General features: G+C 38.7%; 1 pseudogene; it reads left to right on the top strand.

Annotated features, from left to right (window-relative positions):
- Positions 1 to 1,170: 1,170 nt before the first annotated feature.
- Positions 1,171 to 27,910, top strand: part of LOC127686450 (vomeronasal type-2 receptor 116-like) — a 65,274-nt pseudogene continuing 38,534 nt past the window's right edge.

Consider the following 27,910-nt stretch of genomic DNA (forward strand, 5'->3'; position numbering starts at 1 on the left):
TGGGGCAGTGGGGCATTGTGATAGACAGTGGGATATTGTGATGGGACAGTGGGGTATGGTGATGGGACAGTGTGGCACTGTGATGGGACAGTGTGGCAGTGTGATGGGACAATGGGGCACTGTGATGGGACAGTGTAGCACTGTGATGGGGCGGTGGGGCATTGTGATGGACAGTGGGGTGTTGTGATGGGACATAGGGACACAGAGATGGGACAGTGGGGCACTGTGATGGGAGAGTGGGGCACTGTGATGGGATAGTGGAGCAGTATGATAGGACAGTGAGGCGCTGTGATAGGACAGTGGGGTACTGTGATGGGACAGGGGGGCACTGTGATGGGACAGTGAAGCTGGAGAGCGGAAAGTGATAGCAGTGTTTGTAGGAGAAACGTGTAAGGGGGATAAAACTTGAAAATTAATAAAAATAACCAATAAAAAAGAAAGGAAGAAGAAAAAAGAAAGCACACAGCATTTTCTCTGGATCTGGTTGAACCTTTAAAAATCAATCTTTCATCAGGTAAATTAACTGTGGATCTCAGAAGAACTTCATAATTTGGGATAGAGCAGGATTAAATATATTTCACATTTGTTCTGTTTATTGATCCTGAAGAAAATTTAAACACAAACCTTGTTTAGATAATCGGTTCATGTCACTGGTGTGATGTAGTCCATACTGTACATTCTCTGTGTATCTCTGACTATAAACATGAGACTGCCTCTCCCTGACTTGGACTTTTTAATACAATGTCCTGTGTGTCTCCAGTAGCTATGGTTATGCTATTACTGGATGGCTAAAGGTGAATCATCCTTTTGAATCCTTTTGACATAATTTCTCTGTTCACATAAAGACCTTGTTAAAACTTTCAAAGAATCAAATTTGGAAAACAGGCTTCCTTCCTGGCATTGAAAAATGCAATGTCATTGATCCTGAGAATCAATTATCCTATTTTCCTGCTCTTGTTTATTACATGTGCTGCAGATAGCAGGTGCAGAGCCCCAGGCAAGAGAGTGTTTAAGAAGTCTCCACGGCTCAGACACAGTCTGAAAAAAAAAATCACAGATATGCCGCAAACCTCTCCTTTGCCAAGGGAAATAAAAGCAGGCAGAAATTTGATGTGCTGCTAGGCACGGGACTTAACAATCCACCTTGCTTGAGTGTAAGACAGTATAAATATGTTGATCTTGATGGTAGTCCTCTTCCTCCTCAATATTCCACTCCTCGTGGCCATTGATCCCAGGCGCTTTTAGAGAATACATCTCAGTGAACTCATTGAAGAAGATTTTGGTTACACTTGTACTTTCGTCATTGGAGCAGTTCAGACACCCATGGAGAAAGATTATTTCAACCAGACTCTGAATGTCCTGTAAGTGCATTTGGCTTTTCCATGTAAAAGACATCTAGAATATTTCTTCTGTGGTCTCAGCCTGAATATTAGACAAATCCTTGAGTCTTCTGTCCTGTTGCTAATTCTGAATACGAAGAAACAACCTTAATTCTTTAACAGATTCAGTGCTATTTTCCCCAGTGAAGCCTGGACCCTAAAGAATATAGCAATATCTACATTGAATCTTTACACAAAGCCCTCCCAATAACAGTATATATTGCACTCTACACAGTGATGACTTATTGAAATTGATTCTGTAATATTTCATTGTGTTTTACCCCAAGTACATGAAAATAGATGGTCACAAACCTTACTGAAAGTCCTTCCATCAGTGTTTTGCTCCTAAAGTATATGCTGGTTTCAGTTATATTCGTGGCACACATAGTCCACAAGAACCATATATATATATAGAGATATACAAACTTTCTCTCTCAAACTTAACGAATGTTGTCACTTCTTGCCTTGAAAAGCTTCATCCAGTTTGGATAGAGATTTCTACACTTACTAATACCTACGCCATATGAATGACTGGATGGATATTTTATTATGTATATGAGCAGGGAATATTTAGATTATTAGAGGGCAAGACATCCAAGTGTTCAAATAGATAATCCAAAAGCACTGTATTTTTACCCCATACTGTTCATATAATATCACTGGCTTCTGTGTTTTACAATGTTCAATTTAGCTTTCACTCTTTAGAGTAAAACTGATTTGGAACATATGGGTCCAATGATATGTTTGAGTAGTGAGGCTATTAATAACAGTCATGACTACTTTTGTCCCTTGTCACTAGCATGGATGACCATTGTGTTGTGGGACAGTTGGAATATTTGACAACAGTTATACAGAAGTTGTCTATTAGATTTTTTGTCATTATTTAAGAAACATGTTTTCTCCTTTCGTTTCTAAGTTGGTTAATCTCAGACCTTTTAATTATATTTATATCTTGTGGGGCTTTTTTCAGTAATTTATTAAATAGAGAAGCACATGCTACCAAAGTATTAATGATACCCATTTTGTGGATTTCTGATAGTTGTTTTAAAACACAGTCATCGTCACTAATAGGCTACACAGACAGTGTAAGTAACTGATGCTTCCTAAGGTTTAGCTGTATGACATAGTTTGCACATTTCAAAAGGTCCATTCTGAAATTGCTTTTGTGTATTAGTAAAAATTTAATTGAGATTTTTTGAATGTAGTGATAAATAATATTCTAAACTGAGCTGGTTTTAGTGCATAGAATGATAGCAACACGACATTACAATTTTTTTAAAAACCTGATTGTATTTATCTCACATTTAGTTATTGAATATATAGGTGTATGTTTAGTGTTTATTGATAAAATTATACAAGCTGGCAAAAATTAGACAGGAGATATAATTCTTTGCATAAACAAACACAATGTGGTCTTATTCCATTCCCACTGACTTTTGGCCCAATTTTATTACAAAAAAATGAATATTTTGTATACAATTTACACCAAAATCACTTCTATTTTATAAACATATAGTACTGGCATTAATAAATATCACTGAAATTTCCTTATTTTCCTACTTCTCAGTAGGATTCGAGTGTTGATTTAGTGGAACTATAAGTATTATCAAAGATGTTTCCTAGATATTAAATTATATTGATGAGAAGTAGCCGGAGTGAATATATCACATTCCTTTGTAAATAGAAAGTAGATGAATGATACTTGGGTGATATGGAAAGAACTTAATCTCTGCACTAATTACCTGTCACAAGTGTACACCTCCATATTTGAAGCAAGTATAGTCTAAAACAAAGTATCTGATAAGACACTTGAATGTTTTTCCCTCTTATGGTCTACATAATACTTGCTCAAGTACATCAAAACATATTCATAGACATCTATCATTTACCAAATGCATGTTAGATATTTGAATTTATTTAAAAATAAATCTTTAGAAAATATTTTCTTTCAGCAAAACATTGAAAGACAAAGTTAACAAGAAGGGGTTAGATATGAGGGGACATGTTAAGAACATTGGCCACTAATTATAACTGATTGTAAGTACAGGAACCAAATTTTGCTGCAGAGAGACTATTATGCACTGATAAATCATGTTTTCACATCCTTAACCAATTAAGTTGGTTATAAGAAAAGATCATGAATTCAATGGCTCTTAGAACACCAGTATTTTTATATTGCTCAATAATTTCTAAATGAAGTCATGATCCGTATTATTATTTTGTCGATATCTATGGATTTCTCTTTACATTCTGCACAAGAACTCAAAAACGGAGTTGGAAATGTTCTCTGTGGAATAGTTCAATACCATATCTAATTTTTAGGAACCACATTGTCATGAACTTTTAAAGTGTTTTCTATTTTCCTGGTTCTCATTTCCATCCAACTCACAAATAAATCCATTTGTTTCCTTCTTTGGGGGTCAGATGCAGAAACTTCCAATTTTGAATAGTGCTTCTATTGAGTGCAAATGATCTTGTTTAGACATCTTTCTGTAATAAACACTGTACTCTTTTCCAGAAAAACAACTAAAATCCACAAATATGCTTTGGCATTGGCCTTTTTAACGGATGAAATCAACAGGAATGCTGATCTTTTTACCAAACATGTCTTTGATTTTAAAACACAATTTCAGCCACTGTGATGGGAAAACTGTAAACTCTTTATTTCTTGAAAAAAATTACAAGCCCATGCCTAATTATTTCTGAAACAAAGGGACTATGTGTTCGTTTCTGCTTACAGGACCTCACTGGAAGTTTTCCTTTGAATTGCCGATACTCATGGACATGTTTTTATCTCCACGTGTGAGTTTTCCTAGGCCAGGAATTCTCAACCTCATGTCGCTTTGGGTGATTTTGATATATATTAAGAAAGTTAATGGATGAGGCTGGATTTATTCTTATATAAATCTACGTAATAAGTTCAAGAGGACATACTAATCAGAGACATGATAGGCTTCCTGCTCGGGGCCACCTCCAGATGTTGACAGACTCCAGAAAGGAGAAAGAATAGAGGAGACCATGAAGAATGCAGTCTGGCATGGTGGTAGAGGGAATCTTGCAGACTTGACTAACTGGAAGTAAAAGTGTTTATTTATGCAAATCTCAGTAAGCAGAGATTGATCCATGTTGTTCAAAAACACAAAAAATATTATTTCCGTCCGCAGATATGTGGTATCTTCATTTGGTCATAAGTTTACAATTTCATTGGTAAAGTGTGAAACAGCAGAGTTACCAATTTCAATCACGGTGGTGTTATAAGTTTAGTCATCAGTTAAACTGCGATAGTACAGAAATATATTTAACAAATTTTTTCTTTATAACCCACCTTTAGGTAGTTGGAATATTTCTTGTAAAGGCACGAGAGGCCATTCTTAGCATGTCCATTCATCACATGTCAGTGGCACTAGACAGGATCAAAACCTCAAATGCAGTCTGTGGAATTTGCCACTTTACTACCAGTGTGTATATGACCAACAATTAAGGGTCACAGTACCAACTGTCATAAGAGTCTCTGTCAAAAATTTTAGCAACAAACTGCTTCAGTTATTATAAGTCATTTTCTTAATATTATTACAATGGTTATGTCACATCAGTGTGAGACTTATTGCTATGTCTTATCTTCTTTTTCTTTTGTTCCTTCTTCATAAGATACAACAGTGGACTTTCACAAGTCAACTTGTCAAAAAAGAAGGGTTACAAAGTTCCAATGCCTCGTTCTTTCATAATATTTTCCCACATGATTATTTTTGCATCATTATAAGACACATAATATGGAGAAGATAACTCCATATAATCTAACTTTGTTTCTGTAGATTTTCCTTAAGACACACAACTTTTGAGTCCTATATATATTTACCACATTATTTCCTCAACATTATGTAGGATCAGTTTTTTTTTTTAATCTTATATGCTGCTAACAATTTTAGGCTGCCAAATATTGTTTATATTTTTAAATTTACATTGTTCTGATTACCTGTTTCCTGAAAAGCCACAGCAGCAGATAGTCACAGAATATTTTGGAGCCTTATCCAAAAAGGAGACCTCTGGCATCTTTATGTGAATCACAACCTCTAGTGTGCAAGGAATAACATCAAGTAGGGCAAGATAAGAATATTTTCCTAAATGTTCAATATTATGCATTGGATTTGCTTGGTAAACATTAGAAGAAGTATTTCTGGATTAAGGCATAAATGCCTTTTAAAAATATTAGAGAAATATCCCCCAAGTAGTAAATATAACACAATCCCTCCAAATCTTGAAAACACTGATATCAAACTAAAACTGAAAGACAGTAAACATTTATTATAACACGTGAATACATTTTATACCTCTTTGTCGAACACTTATGCTTGCTGTTCCCATTACAAGTGGATGTTTCAGGCTTCCACATTGGCCAACTTTAATCAGAGATGAGAGGGAAAACCACATGTAATCAACTATTTGCAGTTAAATATGATTACAAGTTTTTAAAATTGCACTACACCTCATGATGCTATCTGTGTTTTAGCTCCTTCAGTTTTCCTATGGACCTTTCCATTGCATCTTATATGATAAGGAAGAATTGCCCTATCTCTCTATCAGTTGGTCCCAAAGGACACATCTCTCGCATTGGCAATGTTCTCCTTCATACTTTACTTCAACTGGAACTGGGTTGGCCTTGTCATCTCAGATAATGATCAAAGCAAACAATTTCTTTCTGAATTGAAAAAAGAGAGTGAAAACAAGGAAATCTGCTTTGCTTTTGTAAACATGATGTCAGTCAATGAGATTTCATTGCATCAAAAAACTGAAATGTGCTACAAACAAATTGTGATGTCATCCCCAAATGTTATGATCATTTATGGGGAAACATACAGTATTATTGAATTGAGCTTCAGAATGTGGGAATCTCCAGTTATACAGAGAATATGGATTACAACAAAACAATGGGATTTCCCTACCTGTAAGAGAGACTTACTCCATGGCACAGTCTATGGAACTCTTACTTTTGTATACCACCATGGTGAGATTTCTGGCTTTAAAAATTTTGTACAGACATGGTACCATGTCAAAAGTACAGATTTATATCTATTAATGCCAAAGTGGAAGTACTTTAACTATGATGCCTCAGCATCTAACTGTGAAATACTGAAGAATTATTCATCCAATGACTCATCGGAATGGCTAATGGAACAGACATTGGACATGGCCTTTAGTGAAAGTAGTCAAGACATATACAATTCTGTGTATGTTGTGGCCCATGCCCTCCATCAGGTGAATCTGCAACAGGTTGATAATCAGGCGACAGCCGATGAGAAAGGAGCCAGTTCTCACTGCTTGAAGGTAGAGTATCTTCTCTTAGATGATGTTTATTGTCTTAAAGTGCATAGCTGTTAAGGATCTCTAGAATGCCCACACTTAATGAAAGAGGAAATATTTTGCAAAATATGTAAGTTTCTGAACATTTTTCCTAAGAAAAAGAACTCTAGTAATTATTATAAATATGAATGGAAAAAATATAAGGTGCAGTTTATCAATTAAAATTTGGAGTTACATACAGAACACGTGACTATCCATCTGCACACCCCTTCCAATATTGTATATAGAGTCCTATCTCATGAATTTTCTCCATGACAAGAAGATGAATGTTCATAATTCATAATTGCCAATTATAAAGAAATCATTTTAAGGAACAGTTTTCCTTAGAATTGTACAGTGATTCTGTCTCCAGTATAGGCTCTGTGTAAATTTTTTGATTTTCTGAGAGTAATTAAACAAAAAATGCTGTTGGTATTGAGTTCCTTCTGTAGAAATGTGTTTATTTGTGTGAATGTATCTTTTTCACTGATTATTTGTATGTATTACTCTTTGTTTATCTGTGTTTATATTTGTGTTGCTATGTACATACATTGTTATATTTCTATATGAATATGGAATTGACCAGCACATTTTCTATGTATAAATTTCTTTCTAAAAGTATGTTTGTATATGTATTTATGTTTCTTTGTGTATTTGTCAGAGCATATAACTTTGTGTACTAGTATATGTATTTTGTTAGTGTTTGTATGTGCATATATGGATTTGTATCTGATTTACTGTGTATGTTTCTGCCTTTTTTGTGCTTGGCTTGGCCTCTGCCCACCTTTTGTCATTATATGTGAGTATAAATTTATCTGTGTGTCAACATAATTCTGGGCTGACTGCATGTCAGTATTTTGCATGATTTCAAATCTGTGCTTTTAGTTAGTTGAGTACATATGTATGTCTGCTTTGTGCCTTAATGTTTGCATGTGAGTGTCAACATGTATATATATATTTCTGTGAAAATAAGTGTAGAGCTGTATTAAATGTGTGACTCAGAAAAGATGTGAGCCTTTCTCTGTGGCAATGTGTGTTTGTATGTTTGTTTTTGTGTGTGTTTGTGTGTTTGTGTGTGTATGTATATATATATATATATGTATGTATATATATATATATATATGTGTGTGTGTGTGTGTGTGTGTGTGTGTGTGTGTGTGTGTGTGTTGGGTATCTGTTTTTGCTTCTGCAGCTTTGTCTGTGTTTGGTAGTCTTCACTGAGAGAACTGAAATTCTTGGAATATTATGATGATTTCATTTATCCAATTGCTTGTGTTGTGATTTCTCTTTCATTCTTTAAATGAAGTTGCCTTTACTATGAAATCAGAACACAATTATGACTTGAAGTAATGGTGTATACATTACAGTTCAATGCTCGTCTTTTAGATAAACTGCTTCCTGAGAAAGACCTACTTCATTAATCCTCATGGGGACAAAGTGATTATGGAGGAGAGAGTAGTACTGAAGGAAGACTATGACATTTTTCACTTTTGGAATCTCTCTCAACGCCTTGGGGTTAAGGTGAAGATATGAAAGTTCAGCCCATATTTTCCACATCGTCGACACTTTTATTTATATGGAGTCATGATTGAATTGGCCACAGGAAGGAGAAAGGTGGGTGTGTATGAATATACTGATTTAAAATACACAGTAGTAAACACTGGCAAGTAAATAAACTGCATCATTTTGAAATGAAATATTTCATCACATCAGGAACTGATTTCTAGGCTCCTGAATTGTGATTCTTTTTTACATTTTGTTATATTTTTGTTAATTTTTGATGATGTCATACATGCATAAAATATACCTTTTTAATATTAGAATTATTTTCTGAAATTTAATGACTATAAATCTATTTTCACCACTGATTGATATTCTTTCCTTTAAATTAAACAAAATTCTCATCATTGTTGTTACTACACAGTAATCTATTTCCTTACTTTAAACCTCTGGAACAGATGGTTGATAAGAGTGAGACTAATGTTAGTTATGAAACACTAAGTTTCATAGTTGGTAACCTATGTTGTTATAGTCAAAAATGTTTTCACATTTAATAAAAGGACAGTTTCAAAGTTCACCTATGAACAAAATTACTGAAATTCATATTCACTGAATCATCACTTTTTAATAAATTTGAAGAAACTCTTCACTCTTTTTAGTGATGAACAAAAGGTCAAAAGAACATAGACTGTACTAGTAAAACCGACAAAGAAATATCTATTAAAACAAATCAAATGCAACAAGACTGAAACCAGATAAAAGTAACAAATACTTTTGTATTATTAATGAAAAATTTTGTTACCATTCTCTAAATTAATCAAAGACATTTAGGCTGGTTTATTTTTTATGGAATTCAATGGTTGCCTGGACAGGGTAAGAAGACTCATGCACAGACAAGAGGAGAACTGTTCTTTATTAAAAAATTGAGGAAAACATATTAATGTGTAATATGAGGGAGAAGGTAATTAAAGAACAACAAATTTGATGGATTTGTATGAAATATCTGTTTTACAAAAACAGCTAACAAAAGAACACAGCACACAACAGAAAGACCATTCTCTGAGAACAGGGAAATTTTTTTTTATTCGATATAATTTATTTACATTTCAAATGATTTCCCCTTTTCTAGCCCCCCCCCACTCCCCAAAAGTCCCGTAAGCCCCCTTCTCTTCCCCTGTCCTCCCTCCCACCCCTTCCCAGTTCCCCGTTCTGGTTTTGCCAAATACTGTTTCACTGAGTCTTTCCAGAACCAGGGACCACTCCTGCTTTCTTCTTGTATCTCATTTGATGTGTGGATTATGTTTTGGGTATTCCAGTTTTCTAGGTTAATAACCACTTATTAGTGAGTGCATACCATGATTCACCTTTTGAGTCTGGGTTACCTCACTTAGTATGATGTTCTCTAGCTCCATCCATTTGCCTAAGAATTTCATGAATTCATTGTTTCTAATGGCTGAATAGTACTCCATTGTGTAGATATACCACATTTTTTGTATCCACTCTTCTGTTGAGGGATACCTGGGTTCTTTCCAGCATCTGGCAATTATAAATAGGGCTGCTATGAACATAGTAGAGCATGTATCCTTATTACATGGTGGGGAATCCTCTGGGTATATGCCCAGGAGTGGTATAGCAGGATCTTCTGGAAGTGAGGTGCCCAGTTTTCGGAGGAACCGCCAGACTGCTTTCCAGAGTGGTTGTACCAATTTGCAACCCCACCAGCAGTGGAGGAGTGTTCCTCTTTCTCCGCACCCTCTCCAACACCTGCTGTCTCCTGAATTTTTAATCTTAGCCATTCTGACTGGTGTAAGATGAAATCTTAGGGTTGTTTTGATTTGCATTTCCCTAATGACTAATGAAGTTGAGCATTTTTTAAGATGCTTCTCCGCCATCCGAAGTTCTTCAGGTGAGAATTCTTTGTTTAACTCTGTACCCCATTTTTTAATAGGGTTGTTCGGTTTTCTGGAGTCTAACTTCTTGAGTTCTTTATATATATTGGATATTAGCCCTCTATCTGATGTAGGATTGGTGAAGATCTTTTCCCAATTTGTTGGTTGCCGATCTGTCCTCTTGATGGTGTCCTTTGCCTTACAGAAACTCTGTAACCTTATGAGGTCCCATTTGTCAATTCTTGCTCTTAGAGCATACGCTATTGGTGTTCTGTTCAGAAACTTTCTCCCTGTACCGATGTCCTCAAGGGTCTTCCCCAGTTTCTTTTCTATTAGCTTCAGAGTGTCTGGCTTTATGTGGAGGTCCTTGATCCATTTGGATTTGAGCTTAGTACAAGGAGACAAGGATGGATCAATTCGCATTCTTCTGCATGCTGACCTCCAGTTGAACCAGCACCATTTGTTGAAAAGGCTATCTTTTTTCCATTGGATGTTTTCAGCCTCTTTGTCGAGGGTCAAGTGGCCATAGGTGTGTGGGTTCATTTCTGGATCTTCAATCCTGTTCCATTGATCCTCCTGCCTGTCACTGTACCAATACCATGCAGTTTTTAAAGCATTTGACAAAATTCAGCATCCTTTCATGCTTAAAGTCTTGGAGAGAACAGGAATTCAAGGCCCATACCTAAACATAGTAAAAGCAATATACAGCAAACCGGTAGCCAGCATCAAACTAAACGGAGAGAAACTTGAAGCAATCCCACTGAAATCAGGGACCAGACAAGGCTGCCCCCTTTCTCCTTATCTTTTCAATATTGTACTTGAGGTACTAGCTCGGGCAATTCGACAACATAAGGAGGTCAAAGGGATACAAATTGGAAAGGAGGAAGTCAAACTATCATTATTTGCAGACGACATGATCGTCTACCTAAGTGACCCAAAGAACTCCACTAGAGAGCTCCTACAGCTGATAAACAACTTCAGCAAAGTGGCAGGTTACAAAATCAACTCAAGCAAATCAGTGGCCTTCCTATACTCAAAGGATAAGCAGGCTGAGAAAGAAATTAGGGAAATGACCCCCTTCACAATAGCCACAAACAGTATAAAGTATCTTGGGGTGACTCTTACCAAACATGCGAAAGATCTGTATGACAAGAACTTCAAGACTCTGAAGAAGGAAATGGAAGAAGACCTCAAAAAATGGGAAAACCTCCCATGCTCATGGATCGGTAGAATCAATATAGTTAAAATGGCCATTTTGCCTAAAGCACTATACAGATTCAATGCAATACCCATCAAAATCCCAACTCAATTCTTCACAGAGTTAGAAAGAGCAATTATCAAATTCATCTGGAACAACAAAAAACCCAGGATAGCTAAAACTATTCTCATCAACAAAAGAAAATCTGGGGGAATCAGTATCCCTGACCTCAAGCAATACTACAGAGCAATAGTGTTAAAAACTGCATGGTATTGGAAATTTTTTTGAAATTGCGATGTTTTAATTTATTGAGAATAGCTTGTTATTCTCAGATAATATATGCTAAGTACAGTTTTCCTTCCTTCTATTTGGATGTGATGAATCCTCAGGTTTTCTTGCAAATATGTCAGAATTAAAACTCCTATTTCATTCCCAGTTTCCTCTCCCATCACATCCACTCTCTGTCCCTCATTAGAAAATAGCAGCATTCTACTGGAGAGTAATAACATAAATCAAGATTAAACAAAATATAAGACATTATAATAGGATAAAATTTTAATAACCCATTACGGTAACTAGACATATGAAATGGAACTAGATGAAATAACCAAAAAATCCTACCTCATATATTATATGAATAGTAGTGATTGAAGCATGGGATGGTGATGGACAATTGAGTGATAGTTATTACCATTTTAGTACTAAGAACAGTTTATTTTTGAAAGTATAATTCAATCTGTAAATTCTATAATCAGAATATCTGGAAATATTAATGCCAATTATTTATTCTACATGAGAATACGTATATGAAGCTCCTAGAAATTATTAATGTTGAATTGAATTGCAGACGGAAATCTTTTAACAAAATGATGTTATATGTCCATGGGAATTCTACATAAAAATCCTGAAATAGACAGCCTTTGTTAACGCCATCCTAAACAAAAAAATTTAGTAGACACACTCTGTTAATATCTTTTTTTAATCACTGATTAATCATAATGCAATTTCCAAATGCAAAGGACAGTGGGATATTTTTTATAACCCACACATACACTGATGCCATAGCTTGAAATTAATCGTATGTAAACTGAATGTCCTTAGATCTTTGGAGCATAAGTGTGAAAATGAAATCACACTGACATTTGTGCCCAAACTAGACGAAATCATTGTTCGCACTTGACTATTCCATCTATTATAGATAGGATTTCTTGAGGTGTCTGGAATGGGGCCAATTACTAGTTTTGCCTGCAAAAATATCACAGTTAGTGCTCCTCCACAACTACTGATACTCCTGGATTGCTCATTCTTTTTCCTACTTTGGATTTTTGTGAACACTCTAATCATTCAGTCAGAAAATTATTATTTTTTGGAATTCCACTTCTTATAATATATTTAAGGAAGCACCACTTGACTATAAATGTGAGCTAAATACCCCTCATATGCATCCATATGACACACTGTGTTAACATATAAAGCATCATTTATCACAGTATGGTTTAATATTTTATATATAGAAACAGTAAGTATATAGCAAGAATATTTATACATAAATTTATTATTTTTACCTTTGTGCCATGAATAGGGCCTGATATGTGGCAGGGCTTTTATCTAAAAAAATTGTAATCAAACTCCTAACTTTCAGTTGGTATACTTCTTGAAGTAGGATGGAGACAAAAAACCTAGTATTTATTATCTGTTCATTTGCAAGGTGTATATCCTACCTCATTCCCTCTTTATCCCATTTAAAACATCAGTGCATAACCTACTCCAGGTAATGTAGAAATGGAGAATTATCAGTTGACATACATTCTTTCTCCAGGCATTCAGAGCGCTTATTCTGAGATTCACTTCCAGAAGAATCACAGTTTTTATCAGGCCATCTTAAGTAATGCTTTATGCTTGGATTCTCCTTCCATATCAACCTTTTCCACTTCCATGTCCTATTTTTTTAGAGTTGTTCTCTAAGAAAAGGTGATATTAAGTTTCATTATATGCCTCTCTCTTAATTTTAAGCAATTGAACTCCTGAAGATTTATGTTTAAATAAGAAACTTGAAACAAGTAATTATTTTAAAGTTGTATTCATCATGTAAAATTATGGTAACAACTTTTAATAAGCATGACAGTGGTCTGAATATTACCTATAAGGTAACAAGTGTATAAGAAGTATAGACTATCGTTTCACTCTTAGAAAGAACATTAATGCGTTTAGTTTAATACAAGTTTAATACAAGTGAGACACATACAGCTTTACTCCTGAACCTGCCCTTATATTATTGTTGTTTATTACTTTTGTAGTGTTGAAGAATGAACCTACTATGTACTAGGCTAGCAGCTTTGCATGAAGTATACTACCATTTTATTGTGATTTTTATATGTGTGGCTTATTTCCATTTTTCATTTGGATATTTTTTTATTTACATTTCAAATGTTATTCCCATTCCCAGTTTCCCATCTACAAACTTCTTATCCTATACCCTCTTACCCTAGTTTTATTAGGCTGCTCCCCTACTCACATATCCACTCCTGCCTCACTGCCCTAGCATTCCTCTACACTGGGGCATAAAGCCTTCAAAGGACCAAGTGCTTACCCTCCCATTTGTGTCATATAAGGCCACTTCACCTCGTTCAGTCCTTCCCCCAGCTCCTCCATTGGGGACCCTGGGCTCAGTATGATGGTTGGCTGTGAGCATCTGTTCCTGTATTGATCAGAATCTGGTAGAGCCTCTCAGGATACATACATATCAGGCTCTTGTAAGAAGGACATCTTGGCATCCACAATAGTGTCTTGGATGGTTTCTGCATGTGAGATGGATCCACAGATGGCCAGTCTCTAGATGGCCGTTCCTTCAATCTCTGCTCCATTCTTTGTCCCTGTATTTCCTTTAGACAGGAGCTACACTGGGTTAAATTTTGGAGGAGTTTGGGTGGTCCAGTACCTCAACCAGGGGGTGGAGGGCATGCATAAACTCTGGATATACTCTGGACAGGTTTACCCTCCCATTTTGGGGGAATTTCAGCTAAAGTCATCCCTGTGGAGTCTTGGGAGGCTCTTGCTTTCTTTGCATCTGGGATTTCATGCTGTTACCCTCATTTCCCTTCTACACATTTGATACACATTTCTGATCAATTTCCTGACCTTCTGTACATATCCTCCTCCATCTGCTCCTATACCTGATTCTTCCCTTCTTTTTCTGCTTCCCTTCTACTCTTCCTCCTAGGGAGAATTTATGCGAGGGATGCAGTCATGGTTCAACATATGCAGATCCATTAAATATAATACACCACAAAATATGCAATTACATTTTTTCCAAAAAGTTCAGAAATGGCTCTTAGTCAAGTCCAATCAGAGAAAAAGAAACAAAAAAAGTGAAAGAAAACAAGGAACACAAAATGATATTAGAACATTTGCCTTTTTAGAGGCAGAGGTCTGAAAATCTCTAACTGTTTGTGGCCTGTATACCCTATATTGTGAGTCTAAACCAGCCATGTGTGATATGGAGACATTACCTTAAAATAAATTAACATAAATTACAAAAGCATGCCCATTTTCTTTAACTCAAAATAGACTACAATATTACAAACTGTTAACATAAATTTAACGAAAGTGATCGGTAAAAAGGGATAATGTACTCTGAACATCATTGGAATATTAATATACCAATACTTCATGGCAAGACCCATTTCAACAATATCAAATTGTAGGAAGAATTCTTCAAGTCTTCAATTAACTTTAAGCATTTGAATTTTTATCCAGTATTTTCCAGTATTTGCAGCCACTTTAGAGCATTTTTACCTCATGAAAAATTTCATATTTAAGGTCACTACACATGAATTTATCATTTACAAACATATTAAACCACTGCCAGCACATTCCACTGTTGTTTTTATACAGTTTCTCATGTTTTGCACTGGTAATATATTTAAGGTTATATTTTCTTTTCGGTGATTTATAGACATAATTTTCCCGTTTCAAATTTCTTCAAATACTAACTTGCTTCTCTGTTGCTTTAATTATGCTTTGGTCACAAAGTGAGGATGAAGTTGTGATTTGACATAAGGCATGAATTTCAAAAAGAAAAAAGCAAAACAAATAAACACACACACACACACACACACAACTTACTGGCTCAACTGTCCACAATGAGATGAGCAATCCTATAACAATTAGAAATTAAAATGTGTCAAAGATATGAGGAGAGGTTAGTGCTGGCTCAGAAAATATTTCAACTAAAGTTCCCTCTTTCTCTTCACAGCATTTACTGCCAAATTGAAAATAATTAACTAAAAAACCACCAGGTTGCACTACTGACTGGCTCAATACCAGGTTGCATTCTCATTTTTCCATTATTGAACATAGATAATTTTCATACAGTATATTCTGATTACCTTTTTCCTTACCTAACTCTTTCCAGATTTTCTTGTCCCATGCAACTTTTTTAAATCCATAACCTCTCTTTCTTTTTCATGTTATACAGCAAACATCTAATTATTATTATTATTGTTAAAAACAAAATTTGTAATAGGACAAAATGACAAATAAACAGATAAAAAGACAAAGGAAAACTCTAAGAAACCTAAAAATACACCAACTCAAATTGACAAAAAAATTTACACAAAGCCACAATAGTATAAGCCACAGTATACTTAAAAAGAAACTTTGAGGTAAAAACAAAAAATAATACACAGCAAAACAAATGAACACAAAAACCAAACAAATTTAAAAGTCTCAGAAAATCATTGTGAGACAAGTGACTGCCAACAATGTCTTTGAGATTGTTTGGTATTTCCCATCTGATGCTGGACTAAAGGTTTGCCCTTAAAATAGTTTGAATACCCCATGAAAGTCATATCATTGAGTACATCCCCTGAAAAAAAGATTCTTGTAAATCATACCTAAAAGCAAGTATGTTATAACAATTTTAATTTAGACAAAAACATTAATGTTTCCTTTTTGATTTGTCTGCCATTATATTTTCAGAAAATGATTTCTACATCTAGGATGGCATCCTCAACTTCATGGGATAGATACCAAAGTATGGTGTTATCCTTCAGTTCATAATTAATATATATATTTTTTGTAAATGGATATCAACTGAATTGGAATGGGGACGTAACTCTTTTCGCTTCTCAATATTGACATCTCAGTATGAACAGAACCATGCAGGCCCTGAGCATGCTGCCGCAGTCTCTGTAATTTCACATGTGCATCTATCTTTCTTGTTTTAGAAGTCCTGTTTCCCATGCTGGGTGTTCTCAATCCCCTCTGGCACGGATAATACTTCTACCTACACTTCCACAGTGTTTCCTGAGTACTGAGGCAAGGGGTTTTATGGAAACATCCCAGTTATGAATGTGTGTTCCAAATTCTTTCACATTCTGAACATTGTCTGCCTAATGGTGTTTGTGTTTGTTCCTATCTATTACAGGAGGAAAGCTGTCTGATGATGGCTGATCAAGACCCTGATTTTTAAGTATAGCAGAATGTCATTAAGAGTGAATTTACTGCTATGTGACCTTATGAGAACATAAATATATGCAATTTCACACAGTCTCCATAATACATATATTTACAAATATATACACATTCAGTCAGAATCTGTGAGATAAGAAGCCATGTGCATTTTAGGAGTGAAGGGAGTGGTACAAGAGTGTTTTGGAGACAGGAAATATAAACAAAAAGCAATTAAATGACAATGTCAAATATAAACAACCAATCATATTTTAAAAATGAAGCAGTAAACAGTACTTTGAGAGAAAAGTGATACTGACCTTCATCACCTAATGTAAAGAAATAATAATGTGTCTGTGTTTATACATACATGTTTGTTGTGTAATATTAAAGTGAAAATATCCTTAGTACTCAAATATTGACTTGGTACTGTGGTGGAGTTAGCTCTGTCAAATTTTCATGTTTTGGGCCCTCAAACATAAAACTTATTGTACCATACACTGACCTTCTTTCACAATATTTTTTAAGTGTGTGTGTGTGTGTGTGTGTGTGTAAATGTTTCCATCATATTGTTCCAAGGAATGAAACTCAGGTTATGTGGACTGGTGGAGCCTTCACTCACTAAGTTGTCTTGCAAATGTCCTCTTGTGTTCTCCTCTAGGGATTAATTTGTCCCTGTGACCACCCCTGACTACCCTCAATTCTGGGGTCCACTGAAATTAGTCAGAACTAGAGTGTGTTCCCTTCTCCAGGGAATCAGTGTAGTAGGCGTGGCCGACCCCTCCCTATGGAGATGCTACATATCCTATGAATGCTAATCACAGCCACAGCCAGGGTGAACATGGACGGCAAGGGAGAGGGGTGTGGTGAACGTGCTTTGTGAACAAACCCTGTGCGTGAGCAGTGAGGGCGGCTGAGAGACAGGTTCAAACCTGCCGAGCTCCATGTAGGAGGCTCCGCCCACCTGGGCTGACAGAGGCCCTCTCCAGCCTCCCAAGGGGCCTGGCTCTGCAGGCTGTGCAGACGGCGCCATGTTTCCAGCTGTGGTCAGTCATCACCCATGCTGTGGTGGGCTTGGGTCATTTGTGTGTCTGTAAGTCAGTCGTCTCCCTCACACTGCTGTTAGCAACCTCTGCTCACTGACATTCCCGTAACTTCCGTAAAGCAAGTTGGACTTGGATGTTATCCTTACTTTAACCTATTGTTGGTTCCCCGTCTGGGGTGAGTAGATGTTTTTCCACAAGAAACGGTGCCGCACAACAGCAGGATAGAAGAGAAGGAGTGCGGGTCACTGAGGGGATCCCAAGATGGATCTCCAGTCTTCATGGCCAGATATTGGCTGCACTACCCAGGTACAGCATTGATATCATAGAGCATTAAAAATCCATACAGACAAAAGCCAACACAGAGCTTTGTGAATGACACAGTTGAAAAGTTCTAGTTCACATTCACACTGACAACGTGTTGTGAAATCTCTAAGTGAATGAAAGGCTTTTCAGAGGGAAAGGTAAATTTCTTACAATGAGAATGAATACAACTGACACTGAGATTTGGTGCAGATACCAATTTGGAGTCTTGCTGGGGATGGATTGGATGCCTTTGGTAACTTGCCAGACTGAAAACGTTCCTAAGGCAATGCACAGTTAATCCAGAAATCTTAGAAAGCAGAGTAATGTCCAGCATTTATAAAGGAAGGTGAGCAGAGGGGACCCGAAAAGAAATTGAAAATGGTTCTGGATCACATTTCCTACACACTGGCACATAGGCACCAGGGGTTTCATGCAGGGTTTCCTCCACCCCTTCTGGACCCCAAGTATGCAATGGATCCCACTAGAGCCTCTCTGGAAAAGTCTGGTTTCATCTGAAAACCAAAGCATCTGGAAACAAAATCAATAATGCTGTTAATACTAACTTCAGAGGCAGGTAGGAGTGGCACACACCTTTAATAATAGTACTTTGGGAGGCAGAGGCAGGTGGGATTCTAAGTTTGAGACCAGTCTTATCTACAGAGTGAGTTCCAGGACAGCTAGGGCTACACAGAGTCACCCTGTCTTGAAAAACCAACCAAGCAAAACAAACAAACAAAAACAAAAAACCACAAAAAAAAACACAAAAACCCACAAATAAACAAAAACAAAGTGAAAAGAAAGAAAGAAAGAAAGAAAGAAAGAAAGAAAGAAAGAAAGAAAGAAAGAAAGAAAGAAAGAAAGAAAGAAAGACGGAAGGAAGGAAAGAAGAAAGAAAAACAATCAACATGGGATTCAACTCTGTCTGCTGATAGCACAGGGGAACTTGACTGACAGGTCACAGTCAGTTGTGAACCAGGATCAGACAACATAAAGCTCAGGTACTAGACATTGGGAATGTGGGAGAGATGCTTTCCTGGAGACACAGTGCCCACTGCTGCACTAGTCGCTGGCCTGCATCTTGCAGGCAGATCTGCAAATCTCTGCAAATGAACCATTCTGGTTGAGGACTCTTTCATTGGCTCCTGCTCCCTGTTGATATGGAAAGGTCTGAGAGTGCAGTGACCATGGACTTATCCCGGACCAGAATCCTGGAGTAAAACTTAGACAGTGCTAGTGAGAAGCTATCAGGCTGCCCTCTTGGGTTTCTTGTTGTAGACCAAGTGCTCACCAGGGAAATAACCCAGAGGCCTCCTTAGAAAGTGTGGGTAGAGAGATGCCAGCCATCCTGGCATAGTTTTAGCACCCGGCACTACGCCTTGAGGGTCAGCATTGAGGACCAAGCATTGAGGACCCTGGAAGCATGGCTCCAGACAGAATTCCACTGCAGCCTCCCTGGCAGTCTGATCCTGTTGGCAAAACAAAAGCACCCAGAAACAAAATCACATACCCAGTTTGAAATAAGTGTAGGATTTCAGCCCGGCATTGTTGACATCTGAGTAGAAATTTGCTAGGCTGCAAGTAGCAAGCACTTGCAAACAGGGATGATCAGAAAGGACTCTGGCCATCAGAAGTTGGCTCAAAGCACAGCGCTGGCGCCTGAGCGCCCTCTACTGTGAAGAAGTCACTGGCCTGCAGCTCTGAGCTGAGAACAGCTTATGCTTCTCGCCAGACTCATTCATTGGCCAGCTCCCTTTGTGGGATCCACAGTGTGGACAAGCAAGCTGGCAACTACGGGCTTGGCTAGGATCAAAAACCTGGCCCCAAACCATGGATGTGCAAGTGAGAAGCTATTGGTTAGTGTCTTCTGTCATCTTGCACACTGGACAAGTACACAGCAGGGCCATAGGCATGGGACAACTGCAGAAAGGAAGGTGTGTGGGAGAAAGACAGCTCAGAGAGCAGAGCTTTACGGTCCTGTACTGGGCTGTCTTGAAAAACTAACAAACAAACAAACAAACAAAAAAAGCTGGGTGGTGGTGGGGCATGCCTTTAATCCCAGCACTTGGGAGGCAGAGGCAGGCAGATTTCTGAGTTCGAGGCCAGCCTGATCTACAGAGTGTGTTCCAGGACAGCCAGAGCTATAGAAAGAAACTCTGTCATAAGCACGCAAAAAACAAACAAACAAACAAACAAAAACAACAAAAAACAAACCAAACAAACAAACAAACAAAACCCTTCACAACAATGGAAAGTAGCTTCAATTGATATTCTGGCAGATACCAATTTTTTAGACCTCCAGAGGTGGGCAGTGGTGGGGTGAGGCAGATGCTTTGATACACTTGTAGGGCCAAAAGCGTGCCTTTACCAACGACAGCTTCGCCATTCATCTTGTAAGTGGAAAGAAACTGGACGGATTTTCAGCGTTTAGAAATGAGAGGGAACTGAGTGGACAGAAACAATCAGAAAACACAGGGTCTGCAGCACATCTACTGCATACTCATAGCTGAGCGCAAGACTTTTCTGTCAACATTTAGTAATGTGCCCTGGGTTCAAATCAAATCCCACCTCATTCTACCAGGAAGAATCTGATCTGGTTAACAAGACAAAAGCACAAAAACAAAATCCCCCACAGGATTGGAAATGACCTTCAGACTTTCAGCCAGGCCCTGCTGACAGCCAAGAAGAACTTGGCTCTGTGGGAAAGTCATAGTTATTTGCACCCTGAGAATGGAAAAGGTGGGCGCTCACCATAGTCATTCCTTTGTGGAGGAAGAGCTGCCCCACGGCGACCTGTGCTGTGAAGAAGTGGCAGTGCATGGAGCTCAGAAGCAGAGCTGGAGATCTAGGGGGCTTTGGAGCTTCTGGCTCTTTCCTTGGTCCCTGCTCCAGCTCTGGCCCCTACAAGTCTGGACAAGCGGACAGGGGGGCTAACTATGGACTTGCCCAGGATTGCACGATTTGCCTAAAACTCGGGGTATGCAAGTGAGTCATAAGGGGTCATCTTCTGTTTTCCCTGTCAGTCAAGTGTATTCTTGGGTCTTGTCTCCAAGGCAACAGGGCAAAGTACAGTGCAATGGAAAAGACCAGATGAGAGGTAAGAGCAGTAGAACCCTAATCCGTGCCATCCCCAAAACCTTAGGTGAACAGAAATGAAAGCAGCTTCAATGAGATTTGTGTTTGCACTGAGTTTGTCATGTTCCTGGAGAAGGGTGCAGTGTTCCAAGTCTTCGCAAACTTGTAGGGCTAAAAAGGTCATTTACCTAAGGTAGACCAAAGGAAATGCAACTTCAACAGAGATTCAAGCAAATACCAAGTTCGTAGACCTCCAGTATTGGGTGGGGGCGGGGGGGGGGCAGATGGTTTGGTTCCCCTGCCTAGCTCAAAGCTTGCCTTTACCAACTACAACATCAGCATTCATTTCTTAACAGAAAAAAAAAAAAAAAACCAAAGAAATGAGGGGACACTCACAGAAATAGTCTCTGTGGTCTCTTTTCTGTGTTGTCAACTTGATTACATCACAAATTATGCAAAATCCAAAACTTAAGGACACTCATTCAAATGATTTGTTGTTTAATTGATAGAAGGTAATCAGGGTCTTTGAAATAGGAACATGCCAGTTAAATTCAGATCTCTTTGAGCTTAAAAGACATAGTCCTTTAATCTGGATATGGAGCAAAAAAGTCACGTAACTGTGATTATGATTTTTGTTGTTCCTATGAGCCAGGGTTTGTCAGTAATACCATTGGCTGTATTGAAACTCACTTTGTAGACAGGCTATACACAGAGATCCACCTGCATGATTCAGTCTCATTGTGCTTGGATTAAAGGCACGAGTCACCACACCCAGCAGAAGACATTCTTCCAGAGACTTTAATCCAGGCTTTAATCCAGAGATTGAATCTGGAACACACGCCTTTAATTTGGGCCACACCTTCATCTTGAGGCCTATATGAGAACACAGAGGAAGAAGTTTTCACATTGCCTGCTTGCTCTCTCCTAGCTAGCAAATCTTATTACTTCACTGGCATTAGAGCAAACTTGTCTGTGATTCCATCTTCTACTGAAGACCAGCTGAGAAATCCAGCCTAAGGAACTGAGAACTTTGGGATTCTTGGACTTTGCTTGCTATCCAGTTGTTGCGGGATAAGACAGACTGCATCCTGTAAGTCATTCTAATACATCCCCTTTCAGGAAAGGGAGAATGAGTGAGAGATCATTCCATTTTATCTTTTATTCTCTAAACCAGGCACCCCAAATTGATCTGCTGGCCCATGAACACTTTCCTCATCAGTCGCCTAAAATGTTTAATGATAAAAAAAAAAAAAAAAAAAAAAATGAATCCAGAATATAGCCGCCTAAAGTGTTTAATGATAAAAAAAACCGAATCCAGAATATAGCCTCTACTTTTGAGATGATTCACTCCTTTCTTGTTTGTTTGTTTTGTGTGTTTTGAGCTTATGTTTTCCTGTGTAGCCCTAACTGTCCTGAAACTAGGTCTGACAACCTGGGTGGTCTTGAGCTCAGAGATCAACCTGCCTCTTCCTGAACTGCTTCTTTCCTTCAGGTTTGGGGATGAAAGTCTTTTGCCAACAGAATAGGTAGAACCTTATCTCCTTAAGGGGTTCAAATACATACTAGGTCTGATGGTTTAAAACCCAACTTCCCACAGTGCAATGGGTTGGAGGGGCCAAGAACTATAGAGGATAATTAACTAACTGGAGATTTCTCTGCATCAGTAGGACAATGAGTTACCATCAGTGTTCCATGGATAAAGCCAAGGCAATGGAAGTCAGTCTTGTCAAGGATACATCAGATTCTGCAGAGCATGCACTGTTGAGTACACAAGTATTCCAAGCCCTGAGTTCACGATATTGCAAGGCTGATCCAGTTTGTTTTGGCAGAGAACGCAGCTACTGCTCTGAGGAAGGCAGGATCATTGATTGGGATCCATACTTGGACTATGATTGGGATCTATACTTGGACAGCTGGAGATACTATGGCAGATTGAATTATACCATGAAGAAGGGTACAGAGGTCTCAGAGGGTGAGAGTCAGAGGGAGCCATAAGTGTTCCCAGGAGATGTGGACAAAGACAAAGATCCAGAGGAGCCGGACCAACCCTCACCTAGCCTGCTCACGGAGAAAGGCCTGGAACGTGAGACCTGTGATGGTGGAGACTGCCCTGACCAGGATCCTGCTTCTGACAGCCCCAGGAACCTAGGATGGTGGGCATGGCTTCAAAGGGCTTTTGGCCATAAGAAGAATTGAAAAGCCCCCCCACCCCCCAACTTTGTTTGGAGCCCATGAGCCATGATACCTGCTAAGACTTGCAATTAGGGAATCTTCTGTCAGCTCGTATTACAGCTAAGGCACATACAAGGCAGTTGTGTCTTTGCAGCCATCTGGTGTGGTTTTTTGTTTGTTTGTTTGTTTACAGCATTGTTAATAAAAGGGATAAGAAACAGGAAATTTATGTTCATCCTGTAATGGCCCAAGAGAAAAGATGGAGGGTAGAGTGGACACAGATGAGGATACTCTATTCTTTCCCACTATTGGTTACAGGACAAACTGCTGGTTTGTGTTAAAGGAAGTCCTTAGGGGGCAATAGGCATCCTTGTTTTCAGGTGTGCTGGGCCATTAGATAACCAGCACACAGTGAGCAACCTTGAGCACTTTGAAAAAACCTTCTCCTGAATTAACATGGAGGAAGACTGATCTACCCAGATGCTTCCCCTCCATGTTAATCTAGGGGCCATCTGCAACTCCCAACATACACCTTCTTCCTTCTGTATACAATAGCCTAGCCCTAAATCAGATTCACTTTGCCTTGCTTCTCTATTATGGGGATTAGGGGTCTGTGCTACTATTTCTGTACAGGAGAATCTTACTAATTTTATCAATTTCCAAAGCAAATTTCTGCATCACAAGTGAACTCACCTGCAGAAGCAGGACTGGCTAAGTATGAAGGTCAGGGCAGTGCTGGTCTTGACACAGAAAAAGCAGCCACTTGGCCTTGAGATGGTGTCCTTCATGTTCTTTCCTTCTTGGAAGAACTTCTCATTTTTAAAGCTTTCATTTAGCTATTGGTCATCCACAATGTTGAATCTCACAGTATGAAATGGTTCTGAGGTAGACATGTTCACCCAGGCAGGTGGATCCCTGCAAGTCCCAGGCCAGCCTGATTTACACAGAGAATTTTAGGACAGATAGGTTTATATAGAGAGAGGAACAAATAAAAGAAGGAAGGAAGCAAGGAAGGAAGGAAGGAAAGAGGGAGTGTGGGAAGACTGAGTGATGGATGTGTCTGATTGACAGGCATTGCTACACTTTTGGAGAATAAACGGAAGCAGCTGTGTAAAACAGTACCAGGAACTGGGAGAGTCAGCTCTGACCTTTCTCATGGGACTTCACCTGCATGAGACAATGCCTGGGAAGTTAGTAGCTCTCACCCCGCAGCCAACCCTTTCCTTCCAGTGCCAACTGAGTTCTGCCCAGCCTGCTGACGATGTGGGTACTAGTGCTCAAGCATGGTCTACATCCACTGTGTGTCCAAGAAACTATTTTTGTACTTGGTTGGACTATTGGTTGCATTTTTCCTTTTTAGTATGAAAAATTTTAAGTGATATTTTTTTCCCAAATAAAACATAATGTGTGAGGTAACTCTTATATACAGCCTAGAGGGTGGTCAAGCAGTGTCATTGTGAAGAAGACACTTGATCACACTCTGTTCTCTGAACTTCATTTTTCAGGAAGTGTAATACGAAAGAAATTAGCACTGTAGAGAAATACTGACTAGCATGATTTCCTTTAAATTTTCAACATTTTCTTTAATTCACATCACCTGGAACATTCAACAGAGATCGGAAGACTCAGGGAATACATCTTGGATTCACAGAGAGAATGACAGCCTTCCATAATGTCTTCCATAAAGAGCAGCTCTGGAGGAAGAGTTCCTCAGTTCTTCATCAACAATAGAAAATTTAATATTTTCTGGCAGAACTTCTGTTTTTAATACAGAAAAATGACAAATAATAATTCAGGATCAAGGTTGAATGGTGAAGGGTGATCTTGAATCTCAGAGTTCAGCACTCCCCTTGCCATCCTTGATTGGTTTCTAGACATTGTCATATGTTGGTATGTATGAGATTAAAGGTGTAGAAGCCTTTTTCATTTTGAATCCCATGGAGCTGGACTAGATAACAAACAAACATGTACTATTTTTCCTTATGAATCTCGGACATGTAAAAATGTTGTATTACAGTTGGGTTTGGAGAAGGTGTTTGGCTTAGGTATTGCTAGAGAATCTTCAGGTCAGAAGTACAACCTACCTAGTGACCAGGACTGACTGGTTGGATCAAGGACAGTTAACCTCAGGACTCTTCCAACCTGGACCTGGTCACTGAGCCATGCCAATGCTAAGACAAAACCTGCTACATCGTCCTTGCGGGATTTTAGTAGGATTATGGGGACAAAGAGAAGGTCCCAACGGGAGTAAGATTCCCTGCCTTCACCTGCCTTTACCCTGTCTAAGTCAATGTTTGCATTTCTGAACAAAACATCAGGACCAAGAAGCAAGTTGTGGAGGAAAGTATTTATTCAACTTATACTTCCACATTGCTGTTCATCTTCAAAGGAAGTCTAGACAGGAACTCAAGCAGGACAGGAACTCGGAGGCAGTCACTAACACAGAGGCCATGGATGGGTGCTGTTTACAGTCTTGCTTCCCCTGGGTTGCTCAACTAGCTTTCTTAGGTAATCCACGAGAACCAGTCAAATGGCACCACCCAAAATGGACTGGACCCTCTCCTCTTGATCACTAATTGAGAAAATGACTTACAGCTGGATCTCATAAAGGCATTTCATCAAGGGAGGCTCCTTTTTTCTGTGTGATAACTGCAACTTGTGTCATGTTGACAAACAATGGTCAGTACAGACCACTAGGTGAGGTTGAAACACATCCTGAAAAGAATTCAAATAAGTATCCCAATTTAAGTAAGTACCTTGGACATGAGGAGTCAAATGGCTAGTTCACAGAGTGATCTCCCAAATTTCCCAGGGAATGGAGTCTGGATTTTGGAAGGTTATGTAATTCAGAAATGTAGTTTGTATATACTTTGTTTGCTACTAGTCATGATTGTGTGTTCTATAATACACTGACATACATTTTAGCCTTGCATGAAAATGGCCTTACATTATCCTGTGTAATGAACTGTTAAAGTAAGGAAACCAAGATGGGAATCAGAAGGAGCCCCTGGTGGTTATGGACCTGTCTCAAAGCACCAAGCACAGCATGCATTTCCCTTCCCAACTCAGAAGTACAGGAAGGAAGGGCTTTTCCGCTTAGCATGAGACTTCAGCATTGAGACTCTTGTGGAAATTCATCCATCAATAACACAGAGAGAAGTATCCAGGACTCTTATGGGCAAGTGGATGGATTTTCAGGGAAGCAAGCTCCTGCCCCTTTAAATGATGGATCCACTCCCTGCCAGGGGATTTTGTTCTAAAAAGGGGTTCTAGAGAAAATCAGCCAGGACATCCAAGGATACACAGAGATAACACAAACAAATACAAACCAAAAATTTACCCACCTACAAAACTCAGGTATGCAGATCTCATCTGAGCAACCATAGTGCATGGAGTTCCAGGCCCCTTCTAAGTCAAGCATCTCTGAACTGCCAAACCCCAGAGGCTACTGTTGCAGAGGGATTGGCCGTGTCTACATCCTATCTGACAACTGACCTAGGCTGTTTCACTCCTGTAGACGTGGAACTCACGTGTGTCCTAGAGTGGGACAGGATGATTAGCTGTCTCAGTTGCTGCTCTACATTGTGTCCTATTCCTTCACTGATCTGACCAGCTCACAGACCTTTCCTCTAAAATATACTTCCTAAAGGATTCATTTCCTTGTTCTGAGAGTTGATACTTTTCTTCTCCTTCTCTCTGCCCCACCTTCACCTTCTCACCACCCCACACCCTTGTGAGTGCTTGGATCATCAAAGAACCTGAGCACCTGAAATTTTATCAGTGAATCTGTCTACCCAACATGAAAAGAATCTCTTGGGGCTGGAGAGATGGCTCAGCAGTTAAGACCACTGACTTCTCTTCTGAAGGTCCTGAGTTCCAATCCCAGCAACCACAAGGTGGCTAAGAACCTTCTATAATGAGATCTGATGCCCTTGTTTGGTGTATCTGAAGACAGCTACAGTGTACTTGTGTTTAATAATTAAATCTTATATATATATACATATATATGAATTTCATTTCAGACAGGGTCTCACTATGCAGTCCTTGTTTTAGAATTTACTCTGTAGACCAGACTGACCTTGAACTCAGAGACCTGTCTGCATCTAGTGTGCTAGGATTAAAGGTGTGCACAAGCATGCCTGACTCTGGAAATCCTTATTCAATTATAAACCATAGAGTCCTTTTGCAGATCCTCGGACACCATCCATGGGCCCCATCTTGGCTCTGGCAGTCAACCTTACACAATAACATCTGAAATGATGGTGGCTTAAAGGAAGTGTTTTGTTCTTACCTGGACCTGATACCCTGCCATCTCTTTGTAGCCAGTTCCTAAGTTCTGAAGTCAAATTGTTCCTTTCTTGTGGATGTAACCTGCAGATCCTACAGCTTCCCACACCTCAAGCCCCTGCTATTTCACCCACACTTCCACTCTGCCCTTTTCTGGAAAACAAGATAAGAAATCCTAGTGCGTGGGCCACTCTTGTTGCTACCAAGCCTGTCAGTGTGCACATCCCACCCCTAGTGAAACTCCACTCACAGGGAAAATTCTCTGACTTGATTTAT

Source organism: Apodemus sylvaticus, chromosome 5 (assembly GCF_947179515.1).
Source record: "Apodemus sylvaticus chromosome 5, mApoSyl1.1, whole genome shotgun sequence".
In the NCBI taxonomy this organism is placed as follows: domain Eukaryota; kingdom Metazoa; phylum Chordata; class Mammalia; order Rodentia; family Muridae; genus Apodemus; species Apodemus sylvaticus.